Here is a 20,344-nt window from a genome sequence, read left to right as displayed (position 1 = left end):
ACAAGCCAAGTTATATAGTATAAGGATCCCACTAGCATAATCATGAAGTATATAAAAACTCTCTATATGAAGTACATGGTGCTACTTTGAAGTATAAGTGTGGAAAAGGGATAGTAGTATGTCCCCTCTTTCTCTCTCTTTCATTTTCTTTCTTTTCTTATTTTAACTTTTTTTGGTGGGATCTTTTTGCCCTCTCCTTTTTATACCCTCATAGGTAGGGACACACACTCTAATAATGATGATCATCACACTTTTATTTACTTACAACTCAAAACTAAAAATGGTGACTATATATGAATGCCTATGCATGGTAGTGTACTAGGATGTGCAATGATCTAGTATAGCATGTATAACAATGATGAATGGTGGCTTTGCCACAAATATCATGTCAGCTCTATAAGTTCATGCAAAGCAAAATGGCAATGAATGCTCAAGTCATGTGAATAGTAACAATGGAAGGTAATATATCTTGGAATGGCTATGAAAATGGCATAATATGTAGGTGTGGTGGCTGTTTTGAGGAAGATATAATGTGACTTATGTGTGAGATATCTTATCATCTCATGGGTTTTGAATGCACCGGTGAAGTATGCGCCAAATCTCAAGGTGAGAGTGGGCAATGCACGGTACCGAAGTAGCTACAAATATGGATACTACACCACGACACTCAAAGCAGCGTCAAACAATCTGTCGGCATAGGCCACCTAAGGCGACACATTTAGTGTCGGGAAAGACCTTTCCCGACATAAAGGAGTTGTCGCCTATAGTCCTACCGGGAAAGGTCTATGCCGACAGACAAATCTATGCCGACAAACAGTATGACAACACTAGTGAGATCTATGGCGACAGACATTTCTACACCGACAGACAAAGCTATGCCGACGGATCATTTGACAGTGTGCTATGCCGACACATTGTGTGACATCCATTGCTACGCCGACAGTTTGTCTATCAGTGCACTATACCAACAGATAGTGCAACGCCCAATACTTATGCCGACACATTTACTGCCAGGGTCCTACATTTCAGCACAAATGCAAATGCACCATTATTTGAATGAAATTACATTCATAATGTTCAATTCATGTTCAATACCCAATACATATATAAACAATTATACTCTTGTATTCATCACAAGATACCATTGATAAATACATATATATTCAACATATAGAAGATTCATTAGTTTTCTTCACTCAAGTTAGCTACAACCACTAAGGAAATACATAGGTCGACATATAAGCTGTGACATGTTACAAAATACGGGCTAAGTTCATAAGAGACTCATGTCTAGTCACTATACAAAACACTATGGAACACACCAAGTCTTTGTTCATCGAACCAACAACAACTTCCATATGAAAGTAGGTCGACCATGCATCCCATGAAGAAAAGCCATAACATCTTCGATTTGATACCTTCTGCCATTATACCCTGTAAAATCACTCATATGTTTCAGCAATATTATCATAGCAGCATTTGTTCAAACTTCTGAGTTGCTCTTGAGTCCAAAAATCTAAAAACAGAAGATGTTCAACAAACTGTCTTGCTTAAATAAAAAGTAAACAAATACTTGATTGCACTTCCTCTCTAATTAAATCTATGCATTTCTCCTAGTTTTCTTGTTTCTCTCTAATTTTCAAGTTTAATTAGGCAGCATATAGGCCAAAGCTAAAAACAGACTTATTTAAGTGCAATGAAGAAACCCAGTTACATGCAATGTTATCAAGAAACAGCCATGAATATATGCCCAACTTCGTAGAAAATAAATCATCAAACCAGCATTCAAGTTCTTACAAACACACGTACAGATCCATGAGAGTTTGCATGTTACATGAAAGTTTGCATATGCTGATAAAAAAAGTAGTGCCAAACAAGGGTGACGAATACAAAAGGGGAAATTATGTAGCATTATATTGGAAACCATCTACATCGGCCAGAGTTAGCTCGAGTTTAAACTAAACATACAGCTCTGAACTACAACGATTGAGAACCAACAGGCCGTTGTGAAACTTGATTAGTTACATTGCTACAGCCCAACAGCTTTGTGCTGACATTGATAGCCTCTTCTATTTTCTAGTATTGAAATACAAGAAAAAAGCCCGAGCAACTAACCACCACATAAACATTGTGAGACCATGCAACTCCGCTAATTATCATAAATGCAAAAGAGGAAGCAACTCCTATTTTGTTAATGGACTAGATCTGATAGAACATAATAATAACTTGACTCTCGAGCCGAATTTAGGAACTGATAATTCCTTTCTCAAGTACTATAAGCAGATCTTTCTTGTTTCTCTCTAATTTTCAAGTTTAATTAGGCAGCATATAGGCCAAAGCTAAAAACAGACTTATTTAAGTGCAATGAAGAAACCCAGTTACATGCAATGTTATCAAGAAACAGCCATGAATATATGCCCAACTTCGTAGAAAATAAATCATCAAACCAGCATTCAAGTTCTTACAAACACACGTACAGATCCATGAGAGTTTGCATGTTACATGAAAGTTTGCATATGCTGATAAAAAAAGTAGTGCCAAACAAGGGTGACGAATACAAAAGGGGAAATTATGTAGCATTATATTGGAAACCATCTACATCGGCCAGAGTTAGCTCGAGTTTAAACTAAACATACAGCTCTGAACTACAACGATTGAGAACCAACAGGCCGTTGTGAAACTTGATTAGTTACATTGCTATAGCCCAACAGCTTTGTGCTGACATTGATAGCCTCTTCTATTTTCTAGTATTGAAATACAAGAAAAAAGCCCGAGCAACTAACCACCACATAAACATTGTGAGACCATGCAACTCCGCTAATTATCATAAATGCAAAAGAGGAAGCAACTCCTATTTTGTTAATGGACTAGATCTGATAGAACATAATAATAACTTGACTCTCGAGCCGAATTTAGGAACTGATAATTCCTTTCTCAAGTACTATAAGCAGATCTTTCATCGAGCAAGGTGGAACTTAACCAATCTGGACACTATAAATCAACACAACATGAGGAGGGGCCCCTTAACTTTTTTCAACAAGAAGGAAGAAACTCGGGTGCAGAATTCATCTCTGGATGGGTTGAAGCACCAGATAGTTACTCTGTCACTGATCTAGGGCTTTGTTTTCAATCTGAACATTAGCAGTGCTTATCGACCAATAAGTCTTAGGCTTGAGGTTAAACTTGAGTGAAATAAAAGATAACTTTTATATGTTCAGTGCAGTGTAAGTCAATGATAACTTTAATGGCTTCGAAATGCTGTGAAATATTAGACCTAAAACAACTATATAAAGGCTTGGAATAAGATTTATATGAACCAAACGAGCTACATCTCGACAGTAATCTGGAAACATAAACAAACGACAGAGTAAATAAAAAATATAGAAACATTAAATAGTTCTGGTGTTTCTTGACCTGCACTTTTAGATTCGAGTTGTCCAGCAAACATAATATCAGGCTCAACACCCATTGCTTTGAATATAAGTTCAGGCTGGACTCTGGGATAGTTTTCCCGACCTTTTCCACCCCAGACACGTGCTGGTGCAATGTTGCTCAAGATCATTCAATGGTAAAGCATGCCACTGAATCAAACTACACTTTTTTTACTTCATATTACACAGTACACATAGAAACAAGCTATCATGTAAATGCCTGATGTAGCAGATGATCCTCCTTTCGATTTGATGCATCATCGATTATAGTCTGATGCAAACTCTGATGGTCTGATGAATCATCTATTTATAGTGACATTACAAACTAGTGTATATGTGTGTAATTATATGCACATACACACGCTATGAAGCATGAAACATGACAATAAAATGCAAAGCATACCCAGAAGAAAAACAATAGACTTTTAGTTCACACTGATGACCCTTTCTCCCATTCTAGCCCTTTTTATTTTTGAACCAAGCATCATACCATAGATAACAGTTCTATAAAAAGAATCCTATTCAGTTCTATAAGACCTCTCACCTTCCTCTTGTTTCACCAATATTTGAGAGCCTCTATAATTCATCATTTGCTAAGCTCGCTTCCTCCTCTGGTATTATCATATTTTCTGCTGCAAATAACACATATTGTTGAACATGATGCTTAAGAGACAATGGTAGAAAATAAGATGCATACAAAGGAAATTAATGAGTTAACACAGGGCAGCAACAAAATAAAATTCAAACAACCATCAATTTCTAGATCTTTTCACAACTCCAAGCCGCAGCAGGATAATAAGAATCTGGGTGGCAACTATAAATCAGCATGGCACGACGGCCGTGGACACATAGAGCATGAGAGCGAGAGAGAACACCAGTGGCTTACCATTAGCTATGTCGGAGTGGAAGTAAAATCGGGTCCATCAGACACGTAGCGCGGAAGGCATCAGAGTGGAAAAAGAATCACCGCGCACACCATATGGCGGCTCTGTCCTGCACCTGCATGGGCAAGGAGACACATTGATACAGTAGGGATGTCAATTACAGTGAATACATACAGTGTTCTCAGCAGCAAAGAAACACTTCATAATCTCTCTCTTGATTTTTCAGTCTCTAAGCCAAATAAATAATGATTGAAATCTGCGGCACTACTGGAGGAAAAGGAGATTCACATAATCACTTAAACTTCCATACACTAGATACAGAGTCCAAGTTTTGGTTTAATATTGATCTTATAACATGTTTTGTTACAAAGATGCAAACTGCACTACCGATTTCACAATTTTCCACCGGCACTTTTGGAACGTCCGTTGCTAATACTGGTGGCACTTTTGGAACGGCAAGCACAACGGCCTTCTATAGAAAACTAAAGTTGCATGCTACATAGGGTAAATTTTCCAAATACAGGTGGCCAACATAATTTATTTAGTCTGAAACTTCAGGTGCTGCAAAGAATTGTGCTTCAATTGTTCAAGAAGACAAGCTGGATTGCAAGACCTCTCCTCTTCTCCTCTCTGAAGAAATAATTATTCTGGTGCAGTAAGCAAAATTTAGGACGGATGAAGGAGACGAACAGAAGGGGAGGGAAGAGAAATTCTTACATTATCCATGGCGTCGGAGCAACAGCGTCTTGGGAAGGGAAGAAGCAAGCACATAGAGAACCTGCGCGCGCGTGAGGAAGACGCATCAGGGAAGGGAGCGGCCAAATCAAAACTAACAACAGTCTGGGTGGGAGAGGGGCGGGGAGGAGACCTTCCATGGCAGCGGCTGCCAGTGCGTGGTTGTGTAGATGGAGCCCGAGGTGGATCCGACGCTCGGAGCAGAGGTGCTCGATGACGATGGCGCTGGCGGATCTGGGCGTGCCATGGCCGCCGCCTGACCTGCTCTTGGTCGCGGTGGATCTGCCTCCCTCTTTTCTTGTCCTATCTTCAGGAGGCACCTTCGGCTTGGAACGTGGGGGGAGCACCACATGCTAGAAGGAGGCTGTGGGAGGCGCCATCGCTGGTGGGAAAGGCGGCGGCGCGAGCAAATCGGCCGGCAAGTCAGGGGGCGGCGGCGGAGGGAGCGTGTGTGGTGTGGGGGAAAGAGATAAGAGATAAGATGGGGTGCTGGCCGGGTGGAGAAAGAGATAAGATCGGCCAAAATTTGGAGTTTCTGCGTGTCTCGCGCGCAACTTGTCCCGCCTGGCTCGAAATAAGTGGGCCAGGTCCAAACTTACGCCGACACTTTTTCCATCGCAAAAAAACAACGACAGATAATCTAACAGCAAAGAAACTTATACCGACACATAGTATGTCCACGAACCGACTAGCATTGTCGATGGATACACCGAAAATCTAGAGCTACCTCAACCGTTCATGTGTCGGCATTGTTGTGGACAAATAATGTGTCGGTAATATACACTTGTACCGACAGATGCGTGTCGCCATTGTGGTGTCGTGGTGTAGGTGGAAGTGTTGTAAAGACCTCAACTCATAATCAAAACAAATCCCTAATACTCTGTAGCTTACAAAGGGTAACCATGAGACTAACTACTCTTAGGGAAATTGTTTGGCAAAGCTGAAGCCCATTGCGCATCTCCGGCCCATGATACATGAGAGTGCTACTTACAACGCTCTTCAGTTTAGACCTTTCATGATAAGCTTCACTTAAATAACCGAGTTCTAACGTGTATGACCTTAATTATTACATTTTTACACTACCTCATGCAAGTGTTTAAGCTTATACGTATATTAATTACCTACTATATTATCTCAAAATTATTTCAAAGAACCCTAACTATCAAACTTCAATCGATCTACAAGTTCATGCAAGTTTTTATTATACCACTACTACATACCCATTATTTTTGGACCAACTCATAATTCATGCAAATTACCAATTACTATTCAACTCTTAAAGTATAAAAGTGAAGCAATAGATTCCTAATATTTTCTACAAAATCGTATCACTGTGCTCAAACAAATATAAAGTGAAGTACAAGAGAAATTTCCTCAACTCAAATAGATATAAGTGAAGAACAAATGAGCATTCTATAAATATAAGATGAATGTGTGTCTCTCTTAATAGGTGTGATTAGGAAATAATGATTTTCCAAACAGACCAAACAAAAACAAAAATGCTCCAAGAAAAACACACATCATGTGAAAAATAAAAATATAGCTCCAAGTAGCACCAGTGAAAAAAATGTCTAACCACAACTTCGTTGGTGGCGCACCATTTTCCATCAACGCGGGCACTATTTGGTTGGTGTAATTTGCACGCTAGTTATATATTGGTAGTGCTGGCGTGGATATTTTGCGAGACGTCACTACTATGTGGGCCCAGCTGTGCTAACCAGTTGGAAGATACTGCTGGCGTGGGATTTGAATACACGCCATAGATAAGGTATATAGTGTTGTCCTACCCTCTTTGAGCACGCCAGCACTAAGTTTTGCTTATATATAGAAGTGTTGGCAGCCCTTGTTTCTCAAATACATTCACTTCTATTCTGCACAAAATTCTACTCCCTCTTAGCTAGTTGCTTTGGTGACAATGAACCCACCAGAGCTTGTCGAATTGGCATGAGCCTATGCGAGTCCATGTCGACGAGGCGTGTCAAAAGTTTGGGACTCTGCCGCCTTGGTCGGGCTCTCCTCTGGCCGCATTGGCTACGGCATGAGCTCACCACGGCCAATGTGGTCGGCCCTGTCCGATGAATCATCCCACTGTAGCACGTCGGCCGTTTGATCCGGCAGCTACGCCACCGGCGCCGAAGCTACCGGGAATCGAGCGAGGGCACCTGTGTTGCTTTGCAGCTGTCGACGCCCTGCTGATAAGCATATGTCGCACACAAAATGGAATCCAGAGTGAGAGTACTATATCTGCGCTAAATGTGGAAAGTTAATATGACAGAAAACACCCTCCCGGTCTATTTATGCTAATTTGCACAATTTAACTCTATCGTCTAGTGTCACTCACATGAATATGTGTATGTATATTGTGATCCACGGCAAGGTTGTCAGAATCACGATTCTGTTATAAGATTCTACGACTTTACGATCCAAACTAACCCCTATGATTCTACGATTTTAGTTCATAGAATCTATGTTTCTAAGATCCTGATAGTGAAGATTCTATGATTTGCGATCTTACCATCGGAGCTCTGATCCGATTTAAAATCGTGATTCTGACAACCTTGATCCATGGGCACCGGTGACAAAATATTGCTACACATGGATATGGGTTGATCTCGTGCAGAAGTACGTAAGCGAGTTGCTCGAGTACTTCATTGGACCACTGAGGCAGCAGATAGATGAGATGCAGCTCAAGAATGATGTGATGCGCCGCCAAATTAAAATATGTTTCGATATGCGCTTTTAACTGGTGTTATGCTTGGCCTTGTTCTCCCAGCTTGATCGGTGGCAGCATTTCTTCTCGTAGGAGTCATTACACTGATGATGTTCTTAGTGTAGATGAAGTAGTAGAAGCTATATATATTTGTTATTGTTTTCATCCTTCAACTATTATGTATCTAGGCCAGATTAATGAGATCGATGTTGTTCTAATTATTCGTCTTGAACTATATTTTAATATGTATATATATACACGCAAAATAATAAAATAAAATATTAAATTAAAATAATAATAGAATAATAACACAACAAAATAATAAACTAAACATCTATAGGAAAATAAAAACAATGTGTCCAACAAATAAAAGTAAAAAAGTTCAATAAAATCATAAAACAATAGCAATGGTGTGGACCACGTCGGCCAACGCCAGCAATTGCAGTGCTGGCCCCCAAATCAATTAACCACCCACCCACTTCAAATCCACACCCCGCGCCACCGCCGCCGCCGACAGCGTCCCCGGCCGCCGTCTTCGTCACCGCCGTCAAGTACTCATAGCCGCCTCTGTCTTCTCCGCCTATGTTCCCCCTCTCATCATCTTCCCCGCCCCTGTCGCCATTTTTTCTTCTCCACCTACGTCTCCCCCTCGCTGTCGCCTCTACCCCCACCCCCGCAACGCCCCCATCGTCTCCACCCCGCAACGCCTCCTCGCCATCTCCACCACCACCGGTGAGCTCTAGGTAGTGTAGACTTTTTTGTGTAATAGTAGTGTACAATTTGTAGTGTAAGAGTTATGTAGAATTTTCAGTGTAATAGTGTACGACTTTTTGTGTAAGCGTAGTGTAGAATTTTTTGTGTAAGACTGTACTATAAGATTTTAGTGTAGTTATAGTGTAAGATTTTAGTGCAGTTATAGTGCAAGATTTTTAGTGTATGGGTAATGTAGAATTTTTAGTGTAAAGTAGTGTGGCATTTTTTGTGTAAGAGTAGTGTAGAATTTTTTGTGTAAGAGTAGTGTACAATTTTTAGTGTAAGATCATAGTATATGATTTTAGTGTAGTTTTACTATAGTTCTATGTAGTGTATTCGTAGTGAAAGAATTTAGTGTAGTTGTACTTTAAGATTTTAGTGTAGTTGTAGTGTACGTTTAGTTACATTGTTGATTGTAGGTTTGTAGTTACTCATCAATATGCCCAATTTTTACTAACTTGTTAGTTATATATGCACCGTCACAGACGGCTCCGAAGTTTCGCGGTGCGCGACCGAAGGGGAATAAGTACTATGCGACCATTAGGAAGGACAATATCGTCAACGAGCTTGGCCATTGGGACACACCGGAGTTTGCGGCACGCACCTATGATGCCATGGCGGTAGAGTTCTATCAGGAAAGGGCAATTCTGAACTTCCCTGAGTGTCCTGAGTACGCAGAGTTCCTCGCACCGGAGGGCATGAGGATATGCACTAAGGCCGAGGAGAAGGAGAGCAAACATGCCGAGAAGCAGTTCTTTGACCCGTTGGTGACCGAGCTTGCGAGAGATGAGAAAATCGTGGAGACAAACAAGATGATGCTACTTCAGTATGCAACCAAGATGAGCGCGGAGGAGGATCCTATAGACTGGGATGCCTTGGAGCATCATGAGGAGGGTCAGCAGAGGTGTCGTAGGTCCACTAGGAACAACCACGAGGTCGGACCCTCAATAGCTTGCTAGATGGGTAGCCTATTTCGTATGAATTGTTTAACTTAATGCATGTTTTATGTTTGAACTATGCATGGCTTGTAGAACTGCTTAATTACAAGTATGTCTTAATATCTAGATGGACGGGTAGTGTCGGTGTCAAAACTGGCGGATCTCGGGTAGGGGGTCCCGAACTGTGCGTCTAAGGCGAATGGTAACAGGAGGCAGGGCACACGATGTTTTACCCAGGTTCGGGCCCTCTTGATGGAGGTAAAACCCTACGTCCTGCTTGATTTGTTCTTGATAATATGAGTAGTACAAGAGTTGATCTACCACGAGATCGGAGAGGCTAAACCCTAGAAGCTAGCCTATGGTATGATTGTATGTTGTCCTACGGACTAAAATCCTCCGGTTTATATAGACACCGGAAGGGGCTAGGGTTACACAAGGTCGGTTACAAAGGAGGAGATATACATATCCGTATTGCCTAGCTTGCCTTCCACGCCAAGTAGAGTCCCATACGAACACGGGACGAAGTCTTCAATCTTGTATCTTCATAGTCCAACAGTCCGCCCAAAGGATATAGTCCGGCTGTCCGGAGACCCCCTAATCCAGGACTCCCTCAGTAGCCCCTGAACCAGGCTTCAATGACGATGAGTCCGGCGTGCAGTGTTGTCTTCGGCATTGCAAGGCGGGTTCCTCCTCCGAATACACCATGGAAGAATTTTAATACAAGGATAGTGTCCGACCCTACAAAATAAGTTCCACATACCACCGTAGAGAGAATAATATTTCCACAAATCTAATCTGCTGACATGTTTTGGCAGCATGACATCACACCATGGCCAGGTAATTATTCAAACCGTTTTTCTTTAACCAGCCCCCGCACATAACGCGAGGCGGTTTCTTCACACGTCTTGTCAAGGCAGAGATCGTGCTCCCCTTATTACGGGATTCTCATCAATACAGGCGTGGGTAACCCAACCGCGCCATCAATTACGGCGCTTGGGGGATAAGCGAGTTTTACCAGGCTAGTGGGGGCGCATAGTTTAATCCGCCCTTATAAAGGGATAAGATCTCACCTTTTTCTACCCACGCCTTCTTCCTCCTTGCTCATCCATTCTCGCGCACTCGAGCTCCAGCGCCCAAGTCTGCATCCTCCTCCTCAACTCTCTCCAAACATGTCCGGAGCGGGAGGCAAGTGGATGGCCTCCTCCGTCACGGAGGGGCGCATCAAAAAGTTACATGGAGCCGGATACTTAGCTGCGGATATCGCGCACCGGCTGACAGCCGCGGGGCAGGTCGTCCCTACCCCGGAACCTCACGAAAGGGTGGTTTTCCTCCCCCACTTCGTCCGCGGACTGGGGTTTCCCCTCCATCCATTCGTCCGCGCCTCATGTTCTATTATGGGCTGGACTTTCATGATCTGGCCCTGAATTTCATCCTCAACATCTCGGCGTTCATCGTCGTGTGCGAGGCTTTCCTCCGCATCCGGCCCCACTTCAGCATGTGGCTGAAGACCTTCAATATAAAGCCGAAGGTGGTGGGCGGCCAACAAGCGGAATGCGGCAGAGCCATGGTGGGCAAAATGCCCAACGTTATATGGCTCGAGGGCTCCTTCGTGGAGACCATAAAGGGGTGGCAATCGGGGTGGTTCTACATCACCGAGCCGTGCGACACCAACTGGGTGGCAGCCCCCAAGTTTCGATCCGGAATCCCCACGCGGCTCACTTCCTGGAAGGAGAAGGGCCTGTCCTAGGGTTCATCGGTGGAACTGGATGGACTCCATAAATGTATCCGGAACATGACAAGAAAGAAACTTAAGCTTGTCAACATAGTCCAGGTCATGCTCTTCCGCCGGATCCTCCCGTGTCAACAACGGGATTTCAACTTATGGGAGTTCGACCCGGCCCTGCACCAGACTCTAAGCGAGCTCTTCGACACGACGCACAAAGACGTCTGGAGGGTGTTGTTCAAGGGTGTCGAGGTCCCTCCCTCTCTCACCGAGGACCGCGGGCTAAGCGCGAAGCGCCCTGCGAATCCGGTAAGTTCTGTACATCTAGTAGGATATTTATTTCCCATAGCTTAACCATGTGCGGGGTCCGAGCTCCCATGCCTCTGACAGGACTGGGTGGAGACATCGGAGCAGATCAACTGTCCGGCCCCTCTGCCCGAAGACCCTGCGGACACTCTCCTGACGGAGATGCGGACTCCGGCTCCTTATGAGGTACCGGATAAGACCAAGAAGAAGGCCAAGGGAACCAGAAAGAATTCCCGGCGCCAGGTGGTATCGGACTCATCGTATGATAACTCTAAGACGCACTCCTCCCACGGAAACGAGGAGAAGGAAGAAGAAGACTCTCCCCCTCCAGCCGAGGGAGACAAGAAGAGGAAGGTCGCCCCAACCGGGGAGGCCGAACGGTCCAAGAAGGGAAGGACTCTCCTTCCGGACTGTTCCACCACCGTCGCCGACGGCGAAGACGAGTGGCTGCTCAGGGCCAAGCCCCTAGCGAAGTCGTAAGTATTCGGATACCAGAATAACTCATAGCATACCTTTGCGGCACTGCTTCTCCTAACGTCGAATATGATTATGTAGTCCGCCCCAAGCCCGTATTGATGTATCATCGTCGGACGGTTCCTTGGACTCGTCGGACATGAATAGTGATACACTTCCAACCGCCACCTCTCCTTGCCCTACGGACAATGCCGAGGTACTATCTCAGGGGGCACCGAGCCGGGGGAGACAGTCCCGGAGGCGCCTCAAGGCGACCTTCCGGACTCCAGGAGCAAAGGGAGCAACGCTCCCGGGGGCTCCAAGTTCGGCTCTCAGCCGAACACTGTGCCGAAACCTCTAGTGGTTCCGAACTCGGGCAGGCGGCCCCCTTCCAAAAGGGGCAAGACGCCCGTGCCGGTGACCTCTGTCCATCCAGAGGCACCGGACAACCTGCTGGGAGCGCTTCGCGGCGCTTCCATCAACGAAGAGCACCACACTATTATGAGTGCGGTGATCAAGAAGGTTCAGTCCGCCAAGAGAGGACTGACTAAAGCATGTGCCAGCCTTCTAACAGGCTTTGAGGTAAGTATTTAAAATATAGGAAAAATACTACCGCATAGACAGTAGCCCATGATGCTCTGTTCGGTGTTCACAAAGAAAAGCCGAATAAAGGATCAAATAATATATGCAGGAGTCTAATATAAGTATGTCTGTATGCGTATGCAGGCTTCGCTGCTGACCTCTGCCGCACTGACTGCGGAGGTCGCTGCACTGAAGCAGGACCTCGAGGGGTCCGACAAAGAGCTCGGCCTTGCCAAGAGGCAGCTCGAGGAGAACAAAGGTAAGTAATACCTTGTCTATGTATATAAAAGAAAATGTGGTTGTGAAATGACAGGATCATCATGAATGTGCCAGGGGCCACGACCGAAGTGGCGACCCTGAAGCAAGCGCTGTCTGAGGCCGAAGACAAAGCGGCCAAGGAGCGCACCAAGCGGGAAAAGCAAGAGGCACGGGTGGGCGAGGTGCAGCAAGAGCTCCAGGCTCTCGTGACGAAGCACGAGGCTTTGGAGCTTGACTCGAAGACGCGAGAGTCTGAGCTTGCTGCGGCCCTCGAGAGCGCAAAGAATGCCAAGGCTGAAGCCCAAAAGGCCCTCCAGGAGATTGAGACGATGAGGAGGATAGCGGTGGGTAAGGCATTCAATACGCAAAGCAAGCATGTAAAAGTAAATTACTTGTTACTTACCCGAGTCCGGAGCTCTCCAGGAGCATTCACGGATTTGCTCCATAGCGTGTCGGATGCCACGAAATTTTACCAGGCCGAGGAGGGAAGCTCGACGAAGAAGTTGCTCTGGTCTCAGTATACTGGGACCGAACACCCGATGCCTATGAGTGACCAGCTAAAGCAACTGGTCGAGCTACACAAGGCGGCCGAACAGGCCATGAAGGGCTTTATAGTATGGATGTGGCCTGGCGACTCCCTTCCCAACAGCTACTTCGGCCTGGTGAGGCGTCTTGTGGATGCCTGCCTACGGCTGGAAGTCATCAAGCGGTCCGTCTGTATAGAAGGTGCCCGCCGGGCTTTTGCCCTTGCAAAGGTGCACTGGGCCAAGATGGACGCTGAGAAGCTGGTGAAGGAGGGGCCGCCGCAGGGCAAGGAGCATCGCCACCCCGAAATGTATTATGAGGGTGTCTTGAAGGGTGCCCGTCTTGTGGCGGACGAGTGTGCAAAATTGTAATTTTTGAATGAACTTGCTCGTGTGATCCTGTATTATGAAAACTTGTTCATATGCGCTATGCAACGCTTGTTTGAATTTAAAATATTACCTTCTGTGCGGCTATTTATCAAATCTGAGAGATGGCCAGTCGTCGGCTTCTTCCCCCATGCCACGAGTGCTGGGGTGTTCGGGATAAACCTGAGCACTCTTTTTCCCATTGTTGGGTCATTCGAGGGAGGTGCTCAGCACAACAAACAAGGCAACCAGACTATAATGCTTTATCACTCTCACTTAGTCATAGAATTCTACAATTTTAAATTTTGGCGAAGCCCCTAGTATTCGGAAGGCCGAATTCGGGACGCTATACACGCCTTAAGCCAGACAAAGCCGACTCCTCGCTCTAAGCGGCATAAGTATTTAGGGACTCGAGACCTCTCGAACAGCGACCAGCTCTCGCCTTATCATGACAGTCAGTTTTAGCTTTCTCTACTAAGGTGCTTGGCCCAGCTGAACTGGGGCACAATAACAGTAGTTCTCCCAGTGCTACCTTAGCCGATATAACGGAACATAAGGTACCAAAACATGGGAGCCGGGCAAACCCAACTATTGACCCAAGACATGATTCGGAGCTAATGCATATAATGCTATAAGTTCGGGGTGCCGCACTCTCGAAAGTGTTCGGACTTCTCACGCCGTATTATGGGGTATGCTTAAGCCCCTGGCTTACCAGAGTGTACGGGTGCTGGATGTCATGAATGAACATATATATATATATATATAAAGAAGAATAGAGAATGCAATAATAGTCTAGTGCTATGCATTGTTTATTCAAAAAGGTGCGTTAAAGCAGAATGATACAAGTAGTGCGATAAGCAAAAAGTAGGACTATTTGACATGTCCCTTCCAAGGGCAAGCTGGGGAATGGTATTTAAAGCAGGTATTTCACTCGTTGTCAGAGACCACCTGGGAGTTCCATGGTGCGACGTAGCTTTCTGCCTCCTTGGTTGTTGCATCATGTGTCCGGCAATCATACTACCGGACAGGGTTTCCAGAGATTAAAGTCCTCAAAGAGAGAAAAATAACAAAGCGGGAAGCCCCTGGTGCGGTTGAGCCGCGTCTTGGGGCGTGCCGTAGTCGTGCCCCCCTCCCCACCTGTGCCCATGGTATTTTTAATGCGTAATTATGTACGCGTGGCACGGATTTCATCGTTTGGCTGGTACTGGGGTGGGGGCCGCATTGCTATGCGAGCTCGGAACGTGCCAGGCGGTCTTGTTGCCGATTACTCCGGGCGCGCTTGAAGGTGTCCGGGTCTTGAATCACCGAACTGATGGATTGCCTTAAGAGGCTGCTTTGCGCTTCTGCTGCGAGGGCCGCAGTGTGCTCCTCCGTGCGGAGAGAGCGCTCTGTGTTTCCATTGACTGTGATGACCCCCCCGAGGTCCTGGCATCCTGAGCTTGAGGTATGCATAATGCGGTACTGCATTGAATCTCGCAAATGCGGTTCGCCCGAGCAGTGCATGATAGCCGCTGCGGAACGTGACTATATCGAAGATTAACTCCTCGCTTTGGAAGTTATCCGAGGATCCGAAGACCACTTCCAGTGTGACTGAGCTTGTGCAATGGGCCTCTACACCTGGTATGACGCCTTTGAAGGTCGTTTTTGTGGGTTTGATCCTTGAGGGGTCTATACCCATTTTGCGCACTGTGTCCTGATAAAGCAGGTTTAGGCTGCTGCCACCATCCATAAGGACTCGAGTAAGGTGAAATCCATCAATGATTGGGTCTAGGACCAGTGCGGCGAATCCTCCATGACGGATACTAGTGGGGTGGTCCCTGCGATCGAAGGTGATCGGACAAGAGGACCATGGGTTGAACTTTGGGCTGACTGGCTCCAACGGATATACGTCCCTTAGCACACGCTTCCACTCCCTCTTCGGGATGTGGGTTGCGTATATCATGTTCACCGTCTGCACTTGTGGGGGGAACCTCTTCTGTCCTCCGGTGTTCGGCTGCCGGGGCTCCTCCTCGTCATCGCTATGTGACCCCTTATCTTTGTTTTTGGCATTTAACTTGCCGGCCTGCTTGAACACCCAACAATCCCTGTTGGTGTGGTTGGCTGGCTTGTCGGGGGTGCCATGTATTTGACACAAGCGGTCGAGTATACGGTCCGAACTGGACGGGCCCGGAGTGCTTCTTTTGAATGGCTTTTTCCGCTGACCGGGTTTAGAGCCTTTGAATCCGGCATTGACTACCGTATCCTCGGTATTGTCGCTGTTAATGCGGCGCTTGTGTTTGTTGCAACGTGACCTGCCATTGCCATCCTTGGTATCCGAAGTACCATGGTTCTTTGATATGTTATTGCTGCGAGCCAGCTAGCTGTCTTCTCCCGCGCAAAAGCGGGTCATGAGTGTCGTGAGGGCTGTCATAGATTTCGGCTTTTCCTGGCCAAGGTGCCGAGCGAGCCACTCGTCGCGGATGTTGTGCTTAAAAGCTGCTAGGGCCTCTACATCCGGACAGTCGACAATTTGATTTTTCTTTGTTAGGAACCGCGTCCAGAATTGCCTGGCCGATTCCTCTGGCTGCTGAATTATGTGGCTCAAGTCATCGGCATCTGGTGGTCGCACATAAGTGCCCTGGAAGTTGTCAAGGAATGCGGCTTCTAGATCTTCCCAACAGCCAATGGATTCTGCTGGCAGGCTGTTGAGCCAATGCCGAGGTGGTCCTTTGAGTTTAAGTGGGAGGTATTTGATGGCGTGTAGATCATCACAGCGGGCCAGGTGGATGCGCAGGAGGAAGTCCTTGATCCATACCGCAGGATCTGTTGTGCCGTCATATGATTCTATATTTGTGGGTTTGAAACCCTCTAGGATTTGATGATCCATTACTTCGTCTGTGAAGCATAGGGGGTGTGCGGCGCCTCTATACTGGGTTATATCGCGACGCATCTCAAATGAGTCTTGTCCGCTGTGTTCGGCCCGGTCGGACTTACTTTTACTGTATCCGGCATGACGGTTATCATCTCGCATAGTGGCGCGCCCTCGCAATACGTAGATCGACCTTGCGTGTTTTGCTTTGTCCTCCAATACATCTCGCAGGTCTGGCGTATTTCCCCATGTCTTGACATTTTTATTTGAGTGGTGTTGGGGTGCGGGCTGAGCTTTTGGCTGAAATGTCTCTCTGTCGCGACCACGAGGTGGCCGATCAGCCGTGTCATACGCTGTAGGTTTTGGTGCTTCCTCCTCCAGTCGGGGTAGCAACCTGCGCTTTGGGTAACTCTTGGAGGGGCGTTCGAGTTTATATTCCTCAGCCGCAAGGACTTCAGTCCATCTGTCAGCTAGCAAATATTGATCAGCTTGAAGTTGCTGTTGCTTTTTCTTAAGGCTATTTGTCGTGGCTATAAGCCGACGCTTGAAGCGCTCTTGTTCGACGGGATCCTCAGGCACGATGAATTCGTCATCATCAAGGCTTGCCTCGTCTTCGGAGGGAGGCATGTAATTATCATCCTCCGCCTCTCCATCTGCCGCTCTCTCGAGGGGGCTGGCTTCTCCATCCTCCTGCCCTAAATCTTGCTGGAGGGGATTGTTGTCGTCTTCGGCACTGTCCGGAGTGCTATTATCTCCTGTGCCAGTGTCACCGCTTTTGCTTTGGCGAGACTTAGAGCGGCGCCGCTGATGTCGGCGCTTGGGTTGCTTCTTGGAGGGTCCATCCCCCGCTGTCCCGTCGCCATTGCCTTCTTTGGGTGTGTCCACCATATATATGTCATATGACGAGGTGGCTGTCCAGTGCCCTGTGGGCAGTGGTTCTTGTTCGCCTCCTGCATCGTCGTCCATGCCGTCGATGTCTTCGGAGTCGAAGTCGAGCATGTCGGTCAAATCGTCGAGAGTGGCTACTAAGTGGGTGGTGGGTGGGCGGCGAATTTCTTCATCATCCGCATCCCAATCCTGCCGGACATAGTTCGGCTAGGACTCTCCTGACAAGGAGAGAGACCTTAATGAGTTCAGTATGTCGCCGAAGGGCGAGTGCTGAAAAATATCCGCAGAGGTAAACCCCATGATCGGCGCCCAGTCGGATTCGATAGGCACGGGCGCAGGCGGTTCGGAGTCCGTGGCCGGGGAAGAATCTGGTAGTTCGGCGTCACGGCTCCCGTGAAGGGTAAGGTCGATACTCGGCTCGATCGCCGATGAGAGTGCGGCCTCCGTGGCGGGGTCTATCCACCCGTCTATGGATGGCGCATCTGGCTCCGAATTGAGGGTCGAAGTGGTTGCCGGCGCGATCTCCTGAACACTGTCCGATGGTAGAGCTAAATCATGCTCATCGTGACCGTGTGGCGCACTAGGCAGGGGCTCGAATCCATCGAAGATCAAGTCTCCGCGGATATCGGCCGTGTAGTTTAAGCTTCCAAACCTGACCTGGTGGCCAGGGGCGTAACTCTCGATCTGCTCCAGATGGCCAAGCGAGTTGGCCCGCAGTGCGAAGCCGCCGAACACAAAGATCTATTCGGGGAGAAAAGTCTCACCCTGAACTGCATCGCTATCTATGATTGAGGGAGCCATTAAGCCTAATGATGATGACACATAGGAACTCTCAACGAAAGCACCAATGTCGGTGTCAAAACCGGCGGATCTCGGGTAGGGGGTCCCGAACTGTGCGTCTAAGGCGGATGGTAACAGGAAGCAAGGGACACGATGTTTTACCCAGGTTCGGGCCCTCTTGATGGAGGTAAAAGCCTACGTCCTTCTTGATTTATTCTTGATAATATGAGTAGTACAAGAGTTGATCTACCACGAGATCGGAGAGGCTAAACCCTAGAAGCTAGCCTATGGTATGATTGTATGTTGTCCTACGGACTAAAACCCTCCAGTTTATATAGACACCGGAAGGGGCTAGGGTTACACAAGGTCGGTTACAAAGGAGGAGATATACATATCTGTATTGCCTAGCTTGCCTTCCATGCCAAGTAGAGTCTCATCCGGACACGGGACGAAGTCTTCAATCTCGTATCTTCATAGTCCAACAGTCCGGTTGTTCGGAGACCCCCTAATCCAGGACTCCCTCAGGTAGCTCTAGTCCATACTAACAACACATGTTGCATTATATCTGTTTATCTGTTATGTATGCTTATTTTTGCTAACTTGATGAAAGCAGTAAATGGATGCCCCCATGTGAGGCCTTTGGTTTAGTGAGATGCCAAAGGTACAAGAAGTTCTTCATAGATCTCCCAAATGACTTTATCACTAGAACGATATGTTTTACTTGAACATGTTCTGATTGAGTTTCATATGATGTATACGGTTGTCCCGAAAATTGTCTAACTAGCTAGTTCTTTATTTCAATTTTTCTCAGGTCATCCCTTGTGAGGCAAGGCGTGATACGTCTCCAACGTATCTATAATTTCTGCTTGTTCCATGTTGTTATATTATCAATCTTGGATGTTCTATTTTCATTTTATGGCAACTTTATATCATTTTCTGGGACTAACCTATTGACCTAGTGCCCGGTGCCAGTTGCTGTTTTTTGCTTGTTTTTTACTTTGCAGAATATCCATACCAAACGGAGTCCAAACGCAATGAAACTTTTTGGAGATTTTTTTGGACCAGAAGACAACTTGGAAGCCAAGGAAGCACTTGGGGGAGCCTGTGGGTCCCACAAGACACCAGGGCGCGCCAGAGGCCCCTGGCGCACCGTGATGGGTTGTGGGGCCCACGGGGGTCTCCTCAACCGCCTCTCGTCTCTATAAATACCTAAATATTTCAGAAATCCTAGGGGAGTCGATGAAACACAATTCAAGTCGCCGCAAGTTCCAGAACCACGAGATCCAATCTAGAGCCCTATTCCGGCACTCTGCCGGAGGAGAACACGATCATGGAAGGGTTCATCATCCTCATTGGTGCTCCTCCGATGATGCCTGAGTAGTTCACCATAGACCTATGGGTCCGTAGGCAGTAGCTAAATGGCTTCTTCTCTCTTTTCGATTCTCAATACAATGGTCTCTTGGAGATCTATTTGGTGTAATGACTTTTTGCGGTGTGTTTGTTGGGATTCGATGTAGTTCAAGTTTATGATCAGATTTTATCCATGAATATTATTTGAGTCTTCTTTGATCTCTTATATGCACGATTATTTATGGCCTCATATTTCTTCTCCGAATCTTTGGTTTAGTTAGGCCGACTAAATCGATTTTTCTTGCAATGGGAAGAGGTGCTTTGTGATGGGTTCGATCTTGCGGTGTCCTCACCCAGTGACAAAAGGGTTAGTGAGGCACGCATGTACCATTTCTATTAAGGATAAAAAGATGGGGTCTATTCCTACATGAATAGATCTTGTCTATATCATGTCATCGTTCTTATTACATTACTCTGTTTCTCCATGAACTTAATACACTAGATGCATGCTGGACAGCGATCGATGTGTAGAGTAATACTAGTAGATGCAGAATCGTTTTGGTCTACTAATCTTGGACGTGATGCCTATATTCATGATCATTGCCTTGGATATCGTTGATGTTGGCTAGGACTACATCGGTATTTCCCCAAAGAGGAAGGGACGATGCAGCACAACGACGGTAGGTATTTCCCTCAGTGAGGAAACCAAGGTTATCCAACCAGTAGGAGAACCAAGCAACACAATGTAAACAGGCCCTGCACACAAATAACAACCACTCGCAACCCGACGTGTTAAAGGGGTTGTCGACCCCTTT

General features: G+C 46.4%; 1 long non-coding RNA gene across 3 annotated transcripts; it reads right to left on the bottom strand.

Moving 5' to 3' along the window:
- Positions 1-1,144: 1,144 nt before the first annotated feature.
- LOC123147919 (uncharacterized) lies at positions 1,145-5,573 on the bottom strand. Of its 3 annotated transcripts, XR_006473550.1 has the most exons (5): positions 5,184-5,571; positions 5,033-5,093; positions 4,318-4,430; positions 3,976-4,063; positions 1,145-1,434 (listed from the first exon to the last, which is right to left on the bottom strand). It is a non-coding gene; the product is annotated as an uncharacterized lncRNA (long non-coding RNA). The 3 variants fall into 3 exon arrangements; XR_006473551.1 differs by having other exon boundaries at positions 1,145-4,060; positions 5,184-5,573; XR_006473552.1 differs by having other exon boundaries at positions 1,145-4,063; positions 5,184-5,572.
- Positions 5,574-20,344: the final 14,771 nt, after the last annotated feature.

This window comes from Triticum aestivum, chromosome 7A (assembly GCF_018294505.1).
Source record: "Triticum aestivum cultivar Chinese Spring chromosome 7A, IWGSC CS RefSeq v2.1, whole genome shotgun sequence".
NCBI lineage: Eukaryota > Viridiplantae > Streptophyta > Magnoliopsida > Poales > Poaceae > Triticum > Triticum aestivum.
Note: the sequence above shows the minus strand (reverse complement) of the source record. Positions and strands in the feature narration are given on the sequence as shown.